The following is a 23,835-nucleotide window of genomic DNA, read 5'->3' as shown; positions in this document are numbered from 1 at the left end:
CCATCTTTTGGAAAGTCTGAACCATTATGCCATTGGGAATACAAGATTCAAAATACAATATAAGACATGCATGAGGGAGCATGCCTTTGCATTAATGTTAGTGTGCATAAGGGGGAAAAGTCTGTAACCACTCCAAATTCCTTGCTCCTAAGGATATTTTGTGAATTTTAAACCAAGCAGTTACTGAACAAAGTTCCATGTACTTGTGACCACATCATTCTTTTGGGGGCTTTTGGAGTAGCCTAGCCTCACTTGTCTGGTGACAAGTCTCTGCTATCTCGAAATCTCAGGTGTCCTGCTCTCTAGAGGAAAGTTCTGGGCCAGAATATCATGTTGGCAGCACTTTTTTCTCATAAATCCATGTATTTAATGGGGACAGCTGAAGTTTAGCATTTCTATAGGGCTGGGATACCTAACTTTTGAACATCAAAAAAGTCTGCATGTGAAAGAGGGGGCACATGTGACAGGAGATAGGAAATCAAAAGTGTAGACCATAAACATTAGCAAAACTTGATATATTCAGAATTTTCCTAAGGTATAATGTTAGTAGTTTGCATTTTCTCATGTAGTTGCTTCTATACCAGTGAATTTTCACTCAGTACTTAATATGTTGAGGATTTTTAGTTACAAACAGTGCATCTGCCTGCTATCATCCTTAGGAATATGCAGAATAATGTAAGGAATAGTATTCTCCAATTTTGAAAAAGTGTTGTGGAAATACATGTTGCAAACTGAGATGGAAAACTACCATCTTTCAAGTGGTATGTCAAGTTTGAATTAGATAAGTGTATGAAATTCATGTCTTCTCACTCCTTGTTTCTTTGTCTCAGAAGGGGTAACAGGGATGACAAAAATATTAGCAAAATAACAGTGTTAGCAGAACTCTTTTATTCTAAGCAATGAATATTTAAGCATCATCTGGGATTGTTCCAGCTATGACACACAACCAAATGCCATTCCTTTCCATTTATTGCAAGAACAGTTCAGCTAAGAAGCAGGGAAAGATAACTGAGAGCATTTGGCTGTTCAGAGAATTTCTAACACCAGACTGAAAATTCAGCTAACTCCCCAGATGTCATGGTTATGCATTTTCTTCCCCTTAGCTCCCTTCTGACAATTCTGGTCGGTTTCAGCAAGACCTGGAACCTGACGCCATTGAGGGGTTGAAACAGTGCTATATTCTGAACCATGTGGTAAAAGAATTACAAATTAAATTAAGTGAGAAGAGCATCGTGATAATCAGAATCATTCATATCAGTTACTGCTTATCTTTCAAGTCACAGTGGTTTGCAGTAATTTTTATTACATGCCATGTTTGAGCTTATTTTTCAAAGTCAGCCATCCCTTCATGTCTTTATTTTTGCTAAGCCACTAGCCAGTGTTTTGTATTGCAAGGAATCAGTTAGTTTCTGGGCTTTATTTGTTCATTTATTTTTTAAGAGCATTTTTATGGTCAGATCCTCTTGATGATGATGGAGAAACTTATTCAATCCCTGTGAGTATTAAAATGATGTTTCTTCCACCTACAAAAGTCTGCTAAAATACACAGTGGTTTTGATTGTTCAGGTTGTTGATGGCCAGTGTACCACTCCTGACCACTCCACTCTTCCTTAGGATTCTTCTGTCCCTCACCTTGTTAATATTCCATATATGCTGTTGATTTTTGCTTGTCCTGTCCTATTTTAGACTATGAGTTTTTAACAATGAAAAACAGGGCACTTATATTTTTTCACAGTCTGGATTTACATTGTTTGAATATTTAAACATTTTATTATCACTTATGAAGGTTTAAAATAAATTTTCTTTGTCTTTTATCTCCTCTTTTACATCATTCTGATCTATGTTTCAATTCTTGCCTCTCATTGTCTAGGAATGACTATAATTCCTTCTCTTTCTTCTCATGAAAGAGAGTACAGAACTAGTCTGCTAATGCTAGAGGAGGAGGAGAAAATTCTGTATAAATTTAAATGTAAAAAAGCTGGCATTAAAAATTTACTGCGCTGCAATGTCCCTTCAGTCATACATCATGACATTTCAGTTTGCAGTAGCTCAGAATGTTTGGATGAGATAAAGTGAGCTGAAATGGTGAAAATGAGTAGTTCCATCTTGCCTGCAGTGAAAATATGATGAAAATCATCTTACAGTCTTCCTCAGCAACATGGCTAATTAACTTTTATATTCTCTGAATACAATAGTTTATCCAAAATAAAAACAAAGAGAAACAAAGGTAACATTCTAAAGGGTTTTGTTTTTGTTTTTGGTTTTGGTTTTTTTTGGTTAAAAGGAACACTTAGAAATGTTGAAGAAAATTTATGAATATCATGAAAGCAGTGTCAATGCTCTAAGGATTATTCTGCATTTAATTTAAACCATTTTACTCTTCAGTTTCTTAAATGGAGATGTTTGTATAGGGATTTAATGTACATTAAAGATGAGAACAGAATTTACATCCTTGATGTTTGTCTTACTGTTTTGAATATTTAATATTCAGTCTGCAAAACAGAAGCAAGTGACTATCAATAGTAGGATATCTAGTGTAAAGCTTTATTTTTAGAATTTGGAATAACACTTACTGGGAGATTATTTGACATAGAGTTAAGGAGAAAAATCTTGTGAGCTACAGATTTTGGTGGGATTATAGAGGAATATAAATCAATATGTTCTTAAGCCTAAAGTTGCAAAATGTAGGATACTGGTAATGGCATTTATCTTGTATTTGTTAATAGATATTTTTCAGTAGTCAAGAATATTCATATGAGGCCATACCAAAAGGCAATTTAACTCAAATCCTGCCATTGAGAATAACCACAAGAGGACCCCCAGGAAAACTTGTACAAAGCGTGAGAGCAAAATAACATCAATATTTCCTCTGATGATATCTCAGATTCTAAACTTTTTAAAATTTAGCCAAATGTAATTCCTGTGCAATTACTGACCCTTGGTGTTTTTTCTCTCATGAATCTCTCCAGCCTTTCACTGAAAACATTTAACTTGTGTTTAAAAGGAAGTTGTAATTCATTTAGATTCTAAAACTAAATAAATATAAAACATTTGAAGAAGAGGTGAACGTTTTCATAAGCATACGAAGAGCAGAAATATAAAAGTCAGTATACGGACCTTTTCTTTCATTTCAGATTATCTTCCTGCAAAATTTGGAGTATGTGGTTCTTTGGATTTATTGGAATCAGTGAAAATCAGAAACTAAGGATTAATTTTGTTGTTTATGTCATTCTGGAGAATTTTGAGAGAACTTGATAATGTTTCCCTTGTTCATAGTGTCTTGGCATTTGTAGTAAAACAAAATCCAAGCCAGATATTTTTTAAAGATATTTTTAAAATTATGATTTTTACTTGCAACCAGTTTGAATCAGAAAGTTTCTAACATATGGCAGAGAGAGAACATGAAACCATATGCACCCATCACTGGGACGGTGTTCCTGAGAAAAAACCAGTTTGCTATTTTTATGTCGGCCAGCAGGTGTCCATACTCCAAAGTGAAGATGCTGCCCAGAGCCGGATCCAGTTAGAAGGAAGCTGGAAGAGGGAGTGTAAGTATTTCGGATATCTCACTTTGAAAGTTCATTTTGTGAGGTGCTTTGTCACTACTGTAAAGGAAGCCATCTTTTGAGGGGAAAGAGGAGAGGGAAATTAAGCAAAACTTCCATTTCCATAGTAGGTACCTCTTAGTTTCTTTTCCTACTGATCTTAGCATTTTCATTCTCCATCCCCAGAACTGCAAAGCTTTGCAGTCTCTGACTTCAGTCTTCAAGACCCTCTGTGCTCTCTATTCATCCTAGCCAAATCCAGAGCCAAATAGTGGAAAAGCATCTAAAAGTGGGATACTTGTCAATTTTGATTAGTGCAATCTATTTTAATCAAAACTGTTGATGTGCTATTGCATCCTATATATTTTTCCCCTGAAAATCTCATTCTAATCTGTGATACCTGTTAGTTGCTGACATAAAAAAAATCTGAAGCGAAATTTACTTTCAACAAAAAATTTCAGAATTTAGGTATTTGCCATGTTTTTAACCCATTTTAGGCCTTTTTGAAATAGAATTTTATAATATTTTGTGTAGTTAAATTATGCCTTTTTGAAATAAAATTTTATAATATTTTTGTAGTTACATTATGTCCTTTTAACCTCAACTTTGAAGTATCTTCAGTTAGTAGTACAAACATCTTTCTTTCCATATTATTATGGATTAGGCATAATGAGCACAGATTGGGTAGCTCTTAGGAAAGAAATGTGGTTCCTTGACATATTTCAGAATTTTTATTCCTGATTTCCACAGTGGTAGAGCCTGCAAGATTTATCCTTATGTTTTAAACACTGCATAACTCTAATAATGAAATAATCATATCCATTGCAATGTTTCAGTAATTTTTTTTTTATTTTCGTGTAGCCTGTTGAGGTAGAACATTTAACTTTGGAATTTTTCTGGTCTCTGATACCAAGCAAAGACTTGTGAAAAGTTGATGCAATTTAGGCAATGTAAAATTTATCATATTACTCTCATAGCACTGGTGTCTATCTACCACTCATGAAGAAGTCCTGTCTGAAATTAAAATGTCTTGGGCTATTGAAATTCTGGCCTTAACTTTCTACCAGCTGCTATTTTACAGTGATCTGGTAAGAGCTAGGAATTTACATACTCCATTTTTAATTTAATCAAAGGCTGTCTGTCAGCATCACATGTTAGATAATACTTCCATCGGAAGAAACTTAAAAACAACAACCTGAAAGATTAAAAACCTCTTCCTCTTGAAGATAATAATCTTAGTGAATTTTAACAGATTGCTTTAGCAGATGGAGATGTGATATTCACTACAGTAAATTACATTAACATGCTCTCAGACAGAGATGTCACATTTGCCACAGTAATTTACATTAACATCATTTGAGACAGATTTGATTCCCCAAAAAGAATCAGAAACAACATTTTATCAATTCATTTTCTATGGCCACTTCTTCAGATATTTGTCAGCCTGTTGCAGGACATGTTTTTTGTCTAGGGAAACCATGATGAGCAGGACAGACATTTGTAAACTATACAATATACATGATCCTGCATGGTACCAAACCACTCCATGTACCAATACATAAAGCAAACAAATTCCATTTATTGGTACAGAGTTACTCTTGACTCAGAGACTCATATTAATTTGCCTTTTGGGCAAGATACCTGCTCTTTTGCATGTCTATGTAGCTTTCTAGCAGTTCTATCAGATCTTGGTTGACGACGAACATTCTGAAAAGAAATTAAACCATCTCTACTATGTGTTGGCATCTTTAGGCAGAAGGCTGTGTGGGTGCAACTTATCTGTCATCCAGTATTGTGCAGGGGATCTGGGAAATGTCTATAATGACAACTGGTCTATTGTGTGAAAGAAAGTATTCCTGCATCTCTGTGGACCACCTGAAATAGTTAATTGTCCCAAGCTCTTTCATCTAGTCCTAAAACCAGACAGAGCATGCAAAAGCCATGAGCAACAAACAAGCCTGATAAAGCTGCACTGGGAAAAAAACAAAGCAGCTGTCTGGAGCTTTACTGAGTTGTTTTCAAGATCTGCTCCTCAAATTACTGGATTTCTGAGTAACACCAGCAAGAGACTCCACAGTTCCTGCTATGGAGCTTCAAAGGCATTCTTATGGTCAGAGGCTTAGAGGCCAGCTTTAAAGAAAATACTTGAGGGATATTTTAGGAGAGTGACTTGAGGTTGTGGTGAGACCATTTCAAATGATTCTCACTGTGACTTGTCTCTAAATAGATCTTAGAAATTTCTGACCAGAAAAGTTTGGGAGACTTGTTTCTTAAGACTATGAATCCTTAGTCTTAAATCTAAGCCTGCTAAGAGCAACTAAAAATGCTCACATTTCCTCAATTTGGCAATTCTATATAAATTAAAAACTTACATACAGTATCTCTACATATATTTTAGAAAATCAGATACTGTACAGTAAGAGATTGTGAATTATATAATAGGCTGATTTGAAACAAGCAGTGTTTTAATGCAGGACTTTTTGAAAGTCCTAATGCCTCTCCAAAACACTGCCAAAAGGCTGTGTGAAGCGTCAGTGAGATTTGTCTGTTCTGGCTTTTTTTAATTCATGCTTGAACTCTTAAATTTGGAAATTATAATGCTACACAGCTCTAAATTAGAATAGGTTAGGATTAAGATTGGTTAGACTTAATTGATTAGGATTTAGATAGGTTAGGATTAATTATCCAGTATGTAGTATTTAGTTGTGACCAGAGTAATCATGATTCAGGTTTGCAGTGTGTGTGAAAGACACTGCAGTTTATGGTTTCACCACCTCAGTTATAAGCAAAGTATGGAGTAAGATGGCATTGCAAGCCAAGCCTTCTTCCAAATGATATGCATTCACCTGGAAGAAGCGATTGCTGATTCTGCCTGGTTCACAGAGATCCTTTTGATAGTAGGCAAACCACTAAGGCCAGTCTTATTTTGATCCCCAAATTTTGCATCCTGGGGCCTGACTGAAGGCCTTGAACTGTAGTTTGCAGATGCTTGTCACCCTCTGAGACATGCATTGTGTGGGAAAGTGCTCCTGGAACCCCTAGGAGAGGAGTCAAGTGTTTAGGACATCACCAAGTGTACAGAATTGGTGAGATTTGGCTCATTGCCTTCTCTATTTGTTAAATGGGGATTATCCTCAGTCATTGTCAGATAGGGAAAATTTAAGGGAAAAAAGTGTCAGTTCTCAGACACCTGTTAGAAGGAAGAGCATCATAGGATGAGCTGAAGAGTTTAATCATCCCCTTCAGAGAACAGTTTTAAGGTTAGTGTGACGATCCAGTTATTGAGAGTTGCCTCTACCTGAATTTAGGTACAGACAAGACCATACGCCAAAATCATGTAGTGGGTGGATCCCGGCAGCCCAGCATCCTACAAAGCCGCTCTCTCACTGCCCTCCATGGCTGAAAAGGGGAGAGAAAATAAAGCAAAGAGTTCATGAGTTTAGATAAGGACTGGGAGAGATCACTCACCAAATGCCAGCACAGGTATGAGAGGCTAGAATTAGAGATATTACTTGAGTTTTTTGCTAACAAAATCAGAGCTGGATAATGACAACTAAAATTAGACTTTAAAATCCCCACCTCTCCCTCACTTCTCCTTCCTTCTCAACTCTACCTACTCCCCAGCAGCAGTGCAGGGACACAGGGAATGGATGTCTTGGTCAGTTCATCACGTGTTTTTCTGCTGCTACTCAGAGAGAAGAGTCTTTGCCCTGCTCCACAGGGGGAGACCTTCCACAGGAGATAGTTCTCCATGAGCTTCTCCAATGTGAGTCCATCCCACAGGCAACAGCTCCCCACAGGTTGCTGCCTGGGGCTTGGCTGCTGGCTGGGCTTAAACAACAAAAGGTTTGGTCAATAGTGCCACCTTTATCCTATCTTATGTTCCTGTCAGGTGGCTTAATTTATAGTTCAGGTTTCAGAAATCCATGGAGGCATATTTGGGAGCTGGAGTGAGTATGTGTGGGGAGCGGAGCTTTGGTGGTCACGGATGCCATTAGGCTCATAACTTGGGGTGATACCAGTGATATGAGTACAAGCAGCTGCTGTTCCACCCAGCTTGCCATAGAGGGAACCCTTGCCTGCAACCAGTGCCACCCTGCTGCTCCATTCTGCAAAGTCCTTCTGTGGTTTTAACAGTGTATGAGACAGGCAACTGTGATTTTCAAGTCCTTACAGTTACCAAATTAAAAATAACTAGAAAAAAATTTCAGTTTTGAAAAAACAAGGCATGGTATATATGCTCTTTCAATTAATTAGTAGTCTCCTTTTAGGAATGAATGAGACAGATGTCCTGAGGACCAAGGGATCTTATCAGCATACACAGGGAAGCCTATCAAGATTTTATGGGCAATCTTAATTCTATCATTTCCTTATTTTGGAGTGTTTCAATGTACTTTTAATTCTCTATTTTCCTTCTGAAGGTAGGTGGTTTGCTATTTACAAGCGATTTAATGGACTATCTGAAAGAAATGGAATAGCAGTGAATGTTTGCCAGCATCAATTTAGCATTATTTCACATCAATTTAGCATTATCAGGGTATGTTCCTTGTTCAATCGTGCAGTTCTGACTGTCTGCATCATCCATGGAAATGTAGGTCACTTAAATCTGACATTTGATCTAATCACCGTTTAGGAATATAGGTCAGCTGCAGCACTGATCTTGGTTTGTAAATGAAAAACTCTCTGGTTTTGGATATAAGCCACTTTAATGCATTTACTTTTTTTTTTTTTTTAAGTATATGAAAATAGATTTTACTCTTCTTGCACACAAAACCAAAGTCCTTCTAGGTATTTTAGCTGGGTAGTCTACTTCCTCTAACTGGTGTTCTGCAGTTCTGCACTCAGGAGTTTGCTGGTTGCTCACAAAGCTCAAAAGTTGCTCATTGTGTTTTCTCAGTCCCAATTTTTACAGTCCCAATTTTTACAATGCTTTCTCAGAGCTTGCAAGAGTTGAGAGCAGTCTGGCTCTTACTTCTGTATGAAAAGCTCCTCCTAGACACCATCAGTGTGATTGATGAAGCCAGGTAAGGTGTTGCTGACACTGGAAATTTGTATTGATTTAAAGTTGGTGCAGTAAGTAAACTAATCCACTCCCTCCTCTCAACTCCTCTTCCCCTATTATAAGCATAAAATAACATGTGAGATACATGCAATGACATCTGCCCATATTCTGTCCAGTAAAGCATTATACTTACAACAGAAAGATTACAAAAGTAAATCTCAGGTAAGTAATCTCAGCAGTAATCTCAGAGAGGGGAGAGTCATAACTTATCTGAGAAGAACTGATTTGTGTACTACCATCTCACCAGAAATGGCAGCAAAGGGTATACCATCTGATGGAAACCTCAAAAACCTCCTTTCTGTTTGCCCCCTTTCCCTTTTGTCTGAGTGGGAAAAAAAGTGTAACAATTTTTTTCTCAAAAAATCTTCTTTTACTTTTAAACAAGCTAGAGATCTTCACTCCTCTGGGTCACAAAATGTCCTGTTTTCCAGAACAAATAATACTTTCCAAAGATCTTGCACAGATCGCAGAAGTCACTAAAACGACATTCTGCCAAATAATTATGCAAAAACTTTTAAATATGTTATGGCAAAACTTTAAAGAAAAAGCACAAAGGATGATCAAGAGTGAGTTAAAGAAGTGTTATATGAAGAGAAGCATGTTGGTGTTTATCTTAAAAAATTACATCATATTAAACATGTAAACAAACAGACTGTACTACTATGAATCTTAAGAGAAATGTTGCTATATTAGAGCCAATAAAATGGAAATTTAGAGAAAAATTGTACTTTCCTATCTGTTTTTGTTTCAGAAAGAATGAGGTGCAAAGAGCTGTAAGTTTGTGTTAGCCATACGACTAGATGTTTGAGAAAAGCTGCACAGAAATTGGTGGGGTTCCATGGAAGAATTAGAACCCATCTTTGTGTATCACCTTGGATGACTGGGTGTGAACAATGAATACACACACTAAAAGTAAAGCTCTAGTAGTCTAAGATGCCTTTAGTAAAACTGGTATATCTAACTTAATTTATTTCTCTTGAAGTAGATTCAAAGCCATTTTATAGATTGAGGGAAATGCTGTCTATGATCCTGTGATATGGCTCGCATTCAGGAGCAACTGAAAACTTAAAATTGATCAGGGAAGGACACAATGTGGAGCTGCTACAAAAATGCTGCTTTCACAGAATAATTACTTAAGGACCAGTGATGGCTGGGAACTGCTGTTCTGCACATCTCCTTTGATCTAAAACAAAATTTTTTAAGAGAACTTGAAGTCTGGTGAGTGAAAAATCTCGGACACTTTTGAAAATGTTACTCTGCATTCCTGAATGTAGGAAGTGTGATTAATACTGTAGTTAGAATTGCAAAACACATTTTTTGGTTTGAATCTATTAAAGAGATTAATTTTTATTACATTGAGAAAGTAACCTCAATCTTCTATTTTTGATGCATTGTGGACACAGAAGGGTTGAGCTGAGTTTATTTTTATCAGTATTTTGCATTTGCAGGTGGAATTTGACAGAATGTCACAACTTACTTTCCATTTGATTTCTAGCAATTACCTTCTCTTGAATTTACAGCCTGGAGACATGAAAATTTCATATTCTGACTCAGTTGCACTCAGATTTTTGTATTTTTTTTCTCCCATTCCTTGAAAACTTTAGGATTATGAATGGCAAAATGTATTTTTTATTCATTTTATAAAAATTAAATGCTAGTTACCTGCTATGAGATCATCTTTCCTGATACAAATCATAGTTCCCAATGCTGTCATGACTGATGATATTCCTTACATTATACACAAGTTTATATGCAGTCTGTGAGGTAAACTAATTAAATAAGAGAGACCTATACAGACTTTTGCATGTTACTTTTCAATTCAGTGCTCCCAGCTCTAGCTGGTGGATTTTCTGCAGTGTGGGAACAATGCAGTTACTCAGCGTATACTTTAGTGTCATATGTCCTGGATACCCTGGTTGGGAGACATGAGGAGAGCAGATAGAATAAGGAGTGCAAGTTAAATTACATCAGTGGGGTGGATGCAAGTAAATAATGATTGTGTTAAGCAAAGGTATTTCTTTTTCTGGTATTGCCATGGTTATTAGCAAAACTCATGCTGGTTTAAGATTGGGAGCCAGCTGGGCCTACAGTTAAGAATAATTGTTGTTGCTGTTCTGTGCAGTGCTTTATGAGTTCCTGCTGGGTTTATAATTAATTCAAAGTGCACTGGGAATATTACATGGCTATACATGTTGCTTGATCCTTCTCAACATCTATGGAATTTCTTGGATTTGGATGCTGGGATCTAGATTGTCTTAGAAATTTAGTAAAAAAAAATGTAAAAAGGTGTTTTCTCATTACAGTGGGGTTAGACTTCTCCTTCCTTGTTTTCCTTTGCTCTGCTGGAATAAATTCTGTAATTTCTGTGGGGAGAGTACAGGGACATAGCACATTCTTGTCCAGAACAGGAAAGAAGGAGATCTTAAGATCTGTGGTCTCCTTTGACTCCAATTTCCAGTGCCATGATCCTGGTTTATGGCTTATTCTCTGTCTTAAAATAAGAGAATGACAGTACCAATGCTATTAGGTTTGAGGACAGAATCACAATATTAAAGACAGTAGGGTCTTGTTTTCCCCACTCTCCCAACCTTGACAGTGTTGAAAATGTGGGATTGCTGCAAAACTTAGCACAGAATTCTGTGGTCTCCAGATACTTGAATTTCAGGCCCAGGATTAACATGGATTTTTGTCACTTGTATACTGGTGAAATTTGGGAGAAACATCTGAACTTAAGTCCTCAGATCTGTAAAAGGTCTTGGGGACAGCAGAATTGCAGTTGGAGTTGCACAGAATTAACTGAAGTAAGAAATAAATCAACTGAAGGAAGAAATAAATCTGGTTTTATGGTGGATTTGATTGTTTTCACAAGCCTTCAGTTATATGTCTTTTTGATAGTTGGCTTCAAATGTGTAACATTTGAGGCACTTTTACTGTTAGCTTCAGAGTGGCACCTGAGAAGAAGGTAAATGGATAAGGATAAGCTGAATTCTACCATTCTCTTCCTCTGAATGACAGCTTCTTGACCATGAGTTATATCTTAGAGCTTAGACATCTAAAACCTGAATGTCTAAGTCTTAGATTCCTGTATCAGCTCCTTCTGGTGGAAATAAAAAGAAAGAAAAAAAAAGTGTATTTACAGGCCATTTCAACTCCTAAAACAGGTCAGATGACTTTGAACACATACCAGCCTAAGTGTATGAATTAAATTGTTGTGAATCATAATTTTCATTTTATATATAAAACTTTATCTTGCTTGAAAGATAAGATCAGCATGGAAAGTCATTAAAACTTCTGTTTTGTCTTCACAAGTGAAGAAGATTTGAATTTTCCTGTACTTATAGGCTTTGTTCAGTTTTAAAATATAGTGTTATACTTTGAGGTGTTGCTCTTTGTGTAAGAAAAATTCTCAGGTCTCAGGCAACTGTTCTTACTGGGAATCTATACAAATAATGTTCATACCATTTCTGAGTTCAGCAGAAAATTAGATGAGAAATCTGATGATGGATGAGAAATTTGAGGTAGGACAAGTTTTATGATTAAAGGTACACTAAGATTTTGTGAGAGAATTCTGGTGATTTTGAAAGAACAAGGTGTCCTTCTCCAGCACCCTAGTACTTCCCATAGGTTAGAGATTATGAGGACTTTGCACTCTGGTGGGGGTTTTCAGAGCTTACAGTCAAACAGGAATGGCTGTGAATACTGGAGAGCTCACCTTATCTTTGCTGCTGTTTCAGCCTGTGTTCTCTAGTCTATCATTGAAATGATTGCCTTTCTTCACGACAGAGGAAAAATACTTCTGTTCTTCAACAGAATAGAAGAGGAAGCTTCTGGGCTCTGGTATCCACTTGATAACATACCAACATGAAAGAGCAGAAGGACTTTTACCAGCCATTAATGAACCTCAAATATTTTGGAGGTTATGTAAGAAATAAAACTTGGACTTTTGTGTGATTGCTTCAAAAATATTTTTTGTTTATAATAAATATTTGTTAAGTATAACAATAATAATCATCATGATGGTCTTTGCTTTTTCGCATTACCTTACTTTGTGTTAGGTGTAGACTGGCCACAAAAAAGTTTGTATTTGCAATGGCAGGGAGGTTCTGGAACTGTATTTGATCACAGCACTGGAGAAAAGAGATGAGCTGCTTTACAGATGGTGCTGCACAGGAGTGAGAGAGTGATAGAAGCCTACCACTAACAGGGAACTGGACTTTGTGATGGAAAATGTTCAATCAGGAGACCAGATTTGTCATTCAGGAAGGCTGTAAAAAAGGGAATACCATTTCTACAGGTAATATGCTTCTTATGCTTACACCCCAAAATATAATGCCACCATTCAAATCTTATTTAAAATTCCCCATGTAGATATAGATGAACAAATCTGCTGGGTATAGCATAGCAGAGAATCTAACTCTGTAGTTCTGATTGCTGGTGTAATCCTGTTGGTTTTGATTATGGTATTCTGCAGCCTTTGCCAGGTGAACACTAAGGTAAATTGTTCTGGTTACTGTCTTGGTTAAGTCTCTGTACATCTCAGCAGCACTTGCTTCTTCAGCCACAGACAGTGATAAAGTTTCCTCTTTAGTAGATATAATTCAATTCTGGTGTAAATAAGGTGCTATAAAAGCAATTGAGTTGAAGCTGTTACTTGCATACAGAAGTTGTCGTTTGGATGTGATTGCATGTCTAAGACCTTGCCACAGAGTATCTCACCAGGAGACTCTTTATTTCTGACAGATTTTAAATTAGACTGCTTTTTGCCTAGCTATCTTATCTGACTTCTCATATTTTTCTTAGAGTAAAGGCAGTTCTTGCAGAGTGCATCATTTATATAAAACTTGTTCTAATGTCTAAAGCTTGTAATGACACATGGAATAACAAAAAAGGCAGATCTTTCCTTCAAGTCAATATGCTTCTATCATTCAGTCTTTGGTTAGGAAAAGTACTCTTATCACAGTATTTGAAAAGCACTGTGTGAAACCAGACTAATGTTCCAACATGTTTTGTGTGTTGTGCTGTTTCATGCTGAAAGCCAATTGTGAATGGTGCTTTTGAGATACTTATTTGTGGAAATGTATTCGTTGCACATAAAAAAAGGGAAAAAATACCCCAAAATGCAACAGAGCCCTCATTGCTATTTTGTTCCTAATGATGAAAACCAATAAGTGAACAGGAATTCTTTGAGACCATAAAAATGTCCAATAATAGAAATCGGATAAAATCAAGGTAATTACACAAGCCCCACATTATATTTATTTTTTTGGCTGGTGACAATTGAAATGTAATAGGAGGATCTCATATAAAGCAATGGGGTATATTATTCAGTAAAAGCAGACAATCTATCCCAAATGCCCTTTGATGGGCGTTTGAATTCTCCTTCTGCTGCTCTGATTTTCAAGGAAATTTATCTATGCACAAGGTTAGAAATAGCCAGATAGGGATCTTTGGTACTCAGGGCATTTTTGTTTCATTTTTATTGTGCTTCTGAAGGAAATTACAACTGCTTCAAAATTATTTTTAAAATTCTGTCCTGGAAATATCAAAATGAACTTCCCATTGGATATAGGATTTGAATGTAGAGAGTCTAGCAAAGTCCTGTATAATGAAATTTCAAAACTAATGCTGCTTCCCTGCTTGATGTCAGCCTCTAAGTATTTTTAGTTGTCAAGAATCATTGCATTTTATTAGTGACATATTATAATATTGAGAAAAACAAAAAAAAGTGTGTGTGTGTATTTAAAATTGTCACCTCCACAGCTCTTCACAGGTAAGTAATACTGAATAAGCTTAACTTTTAATGAAAGTCTGGCCCTGGTTCATGTGAGTATAACTCTCATAGTCTCAGGTCCAGTGAAAATTTCTAAGATTTTCTGAGAATAGAGTACCACAGCTGGATAATAACATTTCATGGAATCCAGAGCAAGAAAGGATATATTATTTCTTATGTACATTCACTACATCTGCTAGATAATTTAAACTCTCTACCTTTTTTGCCCCTACATTTTTAGATTATTTTTTCCACATTATCACTCTGTACTCTGACTTAAAAATCAAAACAACATAAAAGCAATGGAGAGTAGTTTCATTATCAGTTTGGAGACACTGAAGCAAGGTCTGGCCATGACTTAAAAAATAATGGAATCTAACATAAAGTTATTTAAGGTGGTACTGAGTATGTGGTAGAAAGTTTTATGATGAAAAAAATATGCTTTCCAAATTCCACTAGCTTAATGAAGCAGTAAAATATTCACAATGAATAATTTATAAATTAAAATAACTAAAATTTTCAAATGTGAAATAAAATTTTGTGCCCCAAGTATTTGTTACTGTGCTTAAACTACAGGATTACCATATGCATAAAATATTATATTCATTAAAGAGCTTTTTCATGAAGAAATGTATTTTTCAACATATCTTCATCTACATGACATTTGACTGTTCATTCTATTACAAAGTAGTAAGACTAAAAGGTAACCCAGATTTTCTTTACATTTTTTTAAATAGCTTTTCTATTTAGACTAAATGATTAGACTTTAAATGAAGCACCTTCAGAAATCTTTTGAATGAGACTTTATGCTTTAGTACTTTTTCTGATAGAAAAATGTCTATACATTTTTTTATAATGTTGGAAAAGCTTCTAAAGGAGCATAAAACATTTAGAGTCTTTTGCTATGAAACATTTCAGTTTTGCTCTTAAAATGATGCTTAGACAGCTTCACTGCTCCACTGAAAACTATTCCTGTATGTTATACCCCACAGCTATCTTTGAAGAATAAATCCAGGAAAAGTATCCTTCTTATAAATTATGAATTATAAATTCATCTTTCTTTCTAGTCAAGCACATCTATAAAAATTCACTATCCACTGGCATTCTGCTTTCCATAATTTGTAAATGCCCTCTTGATCTCTACCGCTATACACAGCAGAGTCGCAACCAATTTTAAAAGATGAATTCTATTTTTCTACAAAAACATGTTTGTCAAGTTTTCTATCTCCTCAAGATCAAATTTTACTTTTCATTTTTTATTCACTGGACCAGAGTATCATTATGAGAAGGGAACTTTTTCCAACTGGATCTAATTAGTCCAATAAAAACCTGGAATTTGAAACCCTAAGAAATTATCCCTTTAAAAAGATTATGAGCAAAAGTGCAATGTATTTAAGCAGTAATCTTTTTGTGTCCATAGAGAATTAAAGCAAAGTTTGATATGGATTAAGCATCATAGAATCATAGAATACTGGAGTTGGAAGGGACTCACAGGGACCATCAAAGTCCAGCTCCTGGCCCTGCACAACATCATCCCCAAGAATCTCACCACATACCTGAGAGTGTTATCCAAACACTTCAACTCTGCCAGACTTGGTGTTGTGACCACTTCCCTAAGGAGCCTGTTCTACTGCCCAATATTGTCTTAATTTCTACCCTAAAACTCCTGACACATCTTCATTCCAGTTATGTTTGCTTGCTTTTAATGAAGAAAATTCAGTGTTTATAGATGGGTGAGCAGATAAGTAATTGGTCTGTTTCCTCTTAACTGCATAGGAGTTTGACATTTTCCATGATCAGGATGTTCAAGATGTGCATAATTATGTTTTGTATTGAACTTCTCTGTTAATTCCTGCAGACAATCTAAAAGGTCTGCATAAAAAAATTCTGTTGTTTCATAATACTTTTTCTTCGCATAAAGAGACAAGGTTATACTTTGAAGTATCTGATTGAAATACACAGATTACAAGATATTCCATGAGAAGTTTGTTTTTTCAGTTAATGAGCAAAAAGCAAGCATGAACTGGAGTCTAAGATAGTTTTTGAAAGCTATAGAGTCTATCAAGCTCTTACTAGTTGTACCTAACTATGTAAATCTCAAATTTGTCTTCTAGATTAGTCCCCCATTTTCAGCAAGGAGGTATAAAACAGCTCCTATCCCAATATTGCCTCAAAGATCTCATTTTGTATCATGAAAGACACAGGTGAGAAGTAGCTTTAAGCTGTAAGGCACTAAGCAAATTCAGCAATGAGAAACCGCTGTGCAAAGGCTGACCCCGGGGATCACCACCTTGCTGGTGTCCAGAAAGGAGCTGTTGGGTGAGAAACTCCCCCTGAGAAACCTGATGAACCTTATGTTTTCTATCAGAAATCTAGAATTTTAGCTGTGAAACTAAGAGTTTTAGCTCTTTAGATAGCTATTAGCCTCTGTTGAATTTGATGGGGTATGTGCCACTAGGACAGGGGGGAAAAAATCATAAAACCATAGAATTGTTTGGGTTAGAAGGGACCGTGAAGATCATCTTGCTTGCACACTTTCAGAGTACATTGTTGTAAAAACAACAGCTTCTCTTGGAAGCTCCTTAAAAAAATTAATTCTGATACCTGTTTGTCACAGAAAGTCTGTCCAGTAGAAGAGGGATATAATAATGCTATTTAGACATTTTAATTGACCCCAAGGTGTATCTGGACAGCTCCCTTGGCTACTAGTGTCTTCTCATGAATGAATAGTACCAAAGTCATGTCGTATGTCTAATGTGTCACATAAAAGTCTCATATATATATTTATATATATGAAAATATAAATATATATATAAATGATAATACTTACACAACTTTTTTTCAGCACAGCAAAAGTAATTTTGTTCATTCTTGCTCTCTGACCTGAAAGCAGGTAAATTTGTACTAAATTTTGTGCTATGGGACAAGTCTTCATCTGACATAGAAAGAATTAAATATAGGTTTAATTTTTATCTTACCAAATAAACAGATACTTTTTAAGCAAGCTCTCTCAATTTTTATATTTTAAAGATATTCTTCTCAGGACCTTGGTTATTTACAAAGGCTTGTAAATAACCTGAAACACTTGAAAAAAATAAAATAGTTAAAGATAAATAAATAAAGTCATGACTTAGGTGTTTCTTGCAGTATTGAGGATTTTTCTTTTGTTGTAATTTTGTTTCTGATAAATTTTCTATTTATCTGTAGCTGACATACCATTTTTTTGACTCATGAAATACATGTTCTTTAAACTGTGTCCTGGTTTCTCTGACTCTCAAAGTTTGTTCTCAGGGGTGGACAGCTGTTCAGCTTGTTTCAGCTTATAATGAGAATGTCATCTCTATTTCTATTATCCAAGGGACACTTTTCCACAGTTTTTGTCCTTCTGAAATTCTCCAGTTGCTGATACTATTCCATATGTCACTCTAATGCTAATGTACACCCTTGTGAGATTTGAATCCAATATGATCTAAACCTGGGAGAACTTTGATTGTTTTTACATAGACTTTGCTTTGATAAAATATAAAAGGCAGCTTATATTTTCAGAACACATGCCACTCTGAGAAGTAATGAATTTGGTGCTGTCATTTCCCTTGGTTTATCAGTCAGAAGACCAGATCATATTGGGAAATTCTGAGAACGTGTTTAAAGTCAAACCCAAAACTTGCAGAGAAAATGCATTCATTAGAGTATCATGTTTTTAAATCAAATTAGTACTACTGTCAACTGATTGCTAAAGTCAACTAGAAGGTGAAGGTGTGTTTTCTAAGAATATATTCTACCTATGTTTCAAATTGAATAGTCTCTAATTCTTCCATAATCTATAGTGGCTTGAGTTTTTTTTCAAGTGATGAAACTTCTTATAATTAATTAGTGGAACAAAAACCATAGAAGGATTTGGATTTGCAGCAGGTTTTTTTATTTGGTTGGTTGCTTTTTTTCCCCCAACATTTACATTTGCTTGATTAATCCAAAGGTAAAAAGGTGGCCCCTGAGGCAGAGTAGATGGAAAACTGAACCTACAAAGGCAAAGGAGTATGCAGGATCCCTTGTCTTGTAGCACAAAACTCAACATTTAGCTTGATTATCTGACAAATTTATTTATGGACCTATGAATGTAGTCTTCCTTGTGACCTTACTTTAAAACTGTAGGCTATCTTTCAGGGAGTTACTTTACTAAGAGAATTAGCATAGTAACATGCTTGCTTAAGTTCACTTGCTTTCAAAATTTTAATAACTATTCTTAAGAGTATCTGTAGAATATTTATTCTGTCAAAATGCAACATGAGTCACAGAGCTATTGGTACATTCTTGAGATATACTTGTATATTTTAGAAGGCGCTTTTAGATTATACCAAAGTGTTTTGGTATTCAGTGATAGGGTGTGTGTGATCATTCTTCAGTTTAACCTTCTGAAATATTAGTAAATGTCCAGGATAATACTTTTTTTGTGGCTGACACAGTAAAAAAGGTATTGGAAGCCCGAAGCTGCACGGGCTGAAAAGACAGTACCTAATTCTATTTTCTCCAGATTTCTCCTCTATTCCTCTTGCAATAATTAGTGAGATTTATAGCTTCTTCTTAGGCAGTGTATGCCTCCTATACATTTCTCCTTCATAGGATAATTTCTCCAGCATTATCATCTTTACCCATGCAGGAGCTCTGCCTTTCTGATCATGAGATACTATGGAAAATTAAAAAGTGAACATTTCTTGAGGCTATTTTGATGACTGTGAATGTTGGACTTATGAATAAACACAGAATGAAAACATGCTTAATGAATCAAAATCTGTTCAAAAATGCCTTTTATTGGATCAATTTAATTATCCTGACTTTCATGCAACACTCCTTTCCAAATCTCCAAGCAAAAGACACACACAGACCATAACGCCCTCCCCCACAAAGCAAGCATATAATTTTTTTCCACTCTTCTCAAGACTAAGTTGCCCTCTGATTGTAATACCTTTGGGCTTCTATTAAACATAACTGGTACAATTTAATAGTGCATACCTTCTAGAGCAATATATAAAGAGAATTTAGATTCCTGTAGCTCTATAATTGCATTGTTATTCACCTTCTGCTCAAACTGTTTTCTACAAATTAATGTTTATCTTTCATATGTAAGATATCTTATAATTCAAAATAGCTAAAAAAAATACCTAAACTTTCCAAACTAATCTGTATTTTATTGGCCCTGGCATCAAGGAGTCTCTTTTGTTCTTCCATAGCAGCCTCCTTTGTGGAGCTAATTAGATTTTAATTATGTCATTCTTCAATTCTTGCCATAAACTGAGATTCCTGTGGCTTAAATCTGAATTCAAAATGTTAAGACTGAAAAATTCTTGATATTTTTACTAAAATTCTGACACTTAAATTCCAATGTGCACTGAGATTTAATAAAGACTCAGAAAATGCACACAAATACTTTATTTTTCAATAAACATCGGTTTCATTTAATCTCTGGTTCAGGTGCAGAGCTTACATATGTAAGTACATTCTTCAATGTTTGTTTAGACATTTATGTCCTTTACCAGGAAAATACTATGAAAAAAGGTACACTTTTCTAAGTCTATGTATAAAACCACTGTTTTTAAGCCTGTGCCAAAAACCACTGTTTTTAAGCCTGTCCCCAAAAAAGGGGAACTGTTTTCTTTAAGCTTTAAAAGTAAAACCTTTTCTGCTCCTGATATCATACAAGATGTCCAGTGAAGGATTCTGGGCTGTGGACTGGGAGCAGGTGTTCCATGGTAGCAATGAGACTCTGTAAGCCCTTTCAAGTGAAATGTTCAGACCCTGAATCCATCCTGCAACAATGTGAGTTAAGTATTTGGCTTCATCACAAATATTTTAGCACTGTATTCCTAGATGTCACAGAAGAATATGATTTTTTAGGATGAAGTCCAATTAAGAAATACATTATGGTGGAGAAATCTTGGGGAAGCTTTGTGTATTGCACATAATAAAGACAAAGGTAGGAGAGAGGGAGGAAAAATTCACAGTTAGCAACATGTGATTGGCACTTTGATGGAAATTAAAACTTCATGTTAATTGGCCCAACTATGATCTCAGCTTCTCTGCTCTCTTTGTTTACTTTTCCAGAACTACTCTTTGTTCAGAAACAAGAGAGATAAGAGCTAAGACTCTTGTGTGAGTAGGGATTAATGATGTGTAAAGATTAAAAGACCAGACAAGAATTTTATTAGCTGAGTTGCACCTGGAAGTTTAGAAAGTTGAGGAAGTTTTGCTAGCAAACCTGGAAATCTTGGTGCTGCTCAGTGTCAACTGTAATGTGTTTCCTGCCCCACTCCCACAGCTGTCTGTAGCAAAGGACAGCAGATCTGCAGCATTGTATTTATTAAACACTTATTATTTGAGTATTTATATATTAGGTGCTTTTATGCGGTAATGAAGGGACACTTCTTCCCTCAGTTTTTCCCAGAGGTACTACTTTCTACATTGAACTTCTGCAAAATGAAATCTAGGACATCTCCATCTTCCCTGTTGTGCTTTGTTACAAGCAGTGGCTTTCCTTGCTGATCTTTCAGCCCTTGAAGTGGTTGGACCTGTACAGAGCCTGACTGTGCATCTGGGAGATAGGAAATCTTGTTACAGCTTGGTATGCGGGAGAGACAGAAGAAGGTGATGCAGGATGTTTTCCAAAATTATCTACTCAGTATGAAGGAATCCCCTGTTTATTCAGTCATGTTGGCATAACAGGATTTAAAATGAAATAGATTTAGATGTAGAAAACTTAATAAAATTCATTAAAAATATTATAAATAAATTATTAAATATATTTAACAATAAGATTCTCCCTAGTAGTTTCTGTATCTATGCCAGCCTTCAAACAGGCCAAAAAACAATTTAAGGATTGGTATATCTTCGGGAGCTCTTGAAACTGCAGTTGCCTGACTTCTGTTTTGGAAGGCGTTTATTGAAGTCATTCATGTTAAGGTTTGGGGCAAGTCTTTTCTTCTTCAGTCCCAGATGATATTATCTACATTTCTCTTTCTTGTTTATTTCCTGTAATTTCCTGTGAATTAGCACAAGGATATCATCTTCCAGTGCAGGAAACCAAATCCTTTCCTTTCCCTCCTCTTCTTAAGTCTCTTGATTAATATCTGTGCACCCAATTAGCATATTCCTGGCTTCAAGCTTCTTTCTTCTGTTACTGACTTCTGAGAAGAAACTGGTAAAATAATGTTATGAGAAATGTTTATGCATGGTTTTCTTACTGGATGCATAATTAGTTTTTTCTCTAAGCTTTATGTAAATATTAAACATGAGACAGCAGATGGTAAAACTGGGAATAGGTTGTTCTGAATAACAATCCCTCCCCTCTATTCCTGTAGTTTTAGGGGGAACCTCAGGGGGCCCTGCCTATTGCAGTTCCAAAGCAGAAACTGCATGTCAAGGCACTGATTCCCATTAGCTACCAGTTTGTAACTATGATATGTTCAATCTGTGAAAAGAAAATGCTTTAGAATAACATCAGTTAATAAAACTTCTAGTATTTCACTTACTTGTTTCTGCATTTGTAATTGGAAGCATGTGCTTTCCTTCACCCCCATCCTCAGAATACTCTGCTGAGACCTTGGCCTTCTCTTTGACTGTCTTCCTCTAATAGAATATGTAAGTGGTTTAGTCTTGTTTCCTGAGAAATCTTTGTCAAGAATAGAAATGTTTTGATCACTACTATGGATTGGAAACAATAAATTCATCATCTTTATTTGTGTTGACAATGTCTGAAACCAATTCCAGGAGCATAAAGCAAAAGACAAAGAGGTCTTTCATCCTTCTGAAGATTTAAACAGGCAATGGCTGTCACAACTTGTTTTTTTTTCTCATGAACTGTTCATCATGTGAAGATTTTAAATCTTGTATGGCAGCAAAATGCCTGCTTGGATTTTTTTTTTTACAGTTTAATAATGGATCCTTTTAAAATTATTTTGTCCCAATATCACTGTTAGTCTTTAGTCTTTAAATCTTTATTTTGAGGCCTTCGACTAGTTTGGAGGCAGTTCTACCCTACCTCACAACCTTCTGATGACTCTGTCTAGGGTTCAGTTCTAGTGACTTAGCAGAGTGTCATCATGAATCACCAGGATGTTAAAATCTGATTTATATGTGACAGACCCAGTCTGAAGCTTGCTTCTGCTTGTGATATTTCCACCCATATTTGCCCTTACTTGAAGAATACCCTGGAACACATGCTATTCTTTGGATGTGTGTCACTATGCAACAAAACAGCCCATGCCTTCTAGGCTAAGAAAAGACATACATTTACATTTCAACCCCTCATCACCCTGCACTCCCCCAGCCTAAAATCCTACTACCTGTTGTATGCTTTTTGCTGCAAGTTCTGACATCTCAGGCTGAGGTCAGAGCTTGGATCTTCTTCCTGCTCATTCCCCTCACTACACATCCATTGATGTCACACTGAGCAATGAGTAGGAGATAAAGGCCCCATTGCTGGCACTGTGGCCTCTTACACCCCAGTTCAGCTTTGAGGAATGTAGCATAAAACACTAGATTGATTCTTTCCTAACATAAGCTAAAAATCTATGCACTCAAAGTAAGCATTTAATATCCTAGCCAAACCTGACTTCTACGTGTTAGATAGGATTGAAGATACATGCTTGCTCCAAAAGAAATACTTCTAGAAATCTGAGTCAACAGTTCCTTTTGATAAAATTTCTGTCTCTTGTCAAATTATTTGTAACATATATGTAGTGATGCTATCAAACCATTTGCTGATTTGTTAACTTTAAAATCACACTCCTTCTTATGCTGTTCCTTGTTTTTTAAAAAATAACAGCATGAATTTTTTAAATAATAATCGAGTGAGCAAGAAAATAATTATCCTTTACCTGTTCCAAATTCATTATATATTTGTGGCACATTGACTGTTCTCTATAGCTAGTTTTTCTCTATATTTGTTCAAATCATTGAAATAGAAGAGGGAAAGAGAAAGGAACATTTACATTTGGAAGAAAACCAAACCAAACCACAAAAATGCCATCTTAACAATGCCTTGGCTTGTGACTCAAACAATATACAGTACCTAATATGATGCTTGACTCTAATTGAATTCGTTTCCTTTACAGCCAAAGATATTTCAAGGTCTGATTTCCCTGACGTAGTATTCCTTCAAATAGCCTGAAATACTTTTATGTCTATTGAAGAAATAGTGGCAATTCAGGTTTGTGCAAGGTGTACATATGTTTTACTTGGTGTGATGATCTTAATTTTTAAAAAGTCTAAAAATTTACATAAACTTTTTTAAAAATCCATGTGTGCTTTTATCAGAATGTTTTGCAAAAAGGGATGTAGTCACTGGTTTCAGATGGAGAAACAGTAGCTATTGCTGTATTGATTCATTCAAATACTAAGGAAGTCCTAGCAATAACCATATTCCTATTCCTTTGGCATGTTCATAACCACATTTCAGGTTGGAA

This window comes from Zonotrichia leucophrys, chromosome 2 (genome assembly GCF_028769735.1).
Source record: "Zonotrichia leucophrys gambelii isolate GWCS_2022_RI chromosome 2, RI_Zleu_2.0, whole genome shotgun sequence".
Lineage (NCBI taxonomy): Eukaryota > Metazoa > Chordata > Aves > Passeriformes > Passerellidae > Zonotrichia > Zonotrichia leucophrys.
This window is presented reverse-complemented; position numbering follows the sequence as displayed.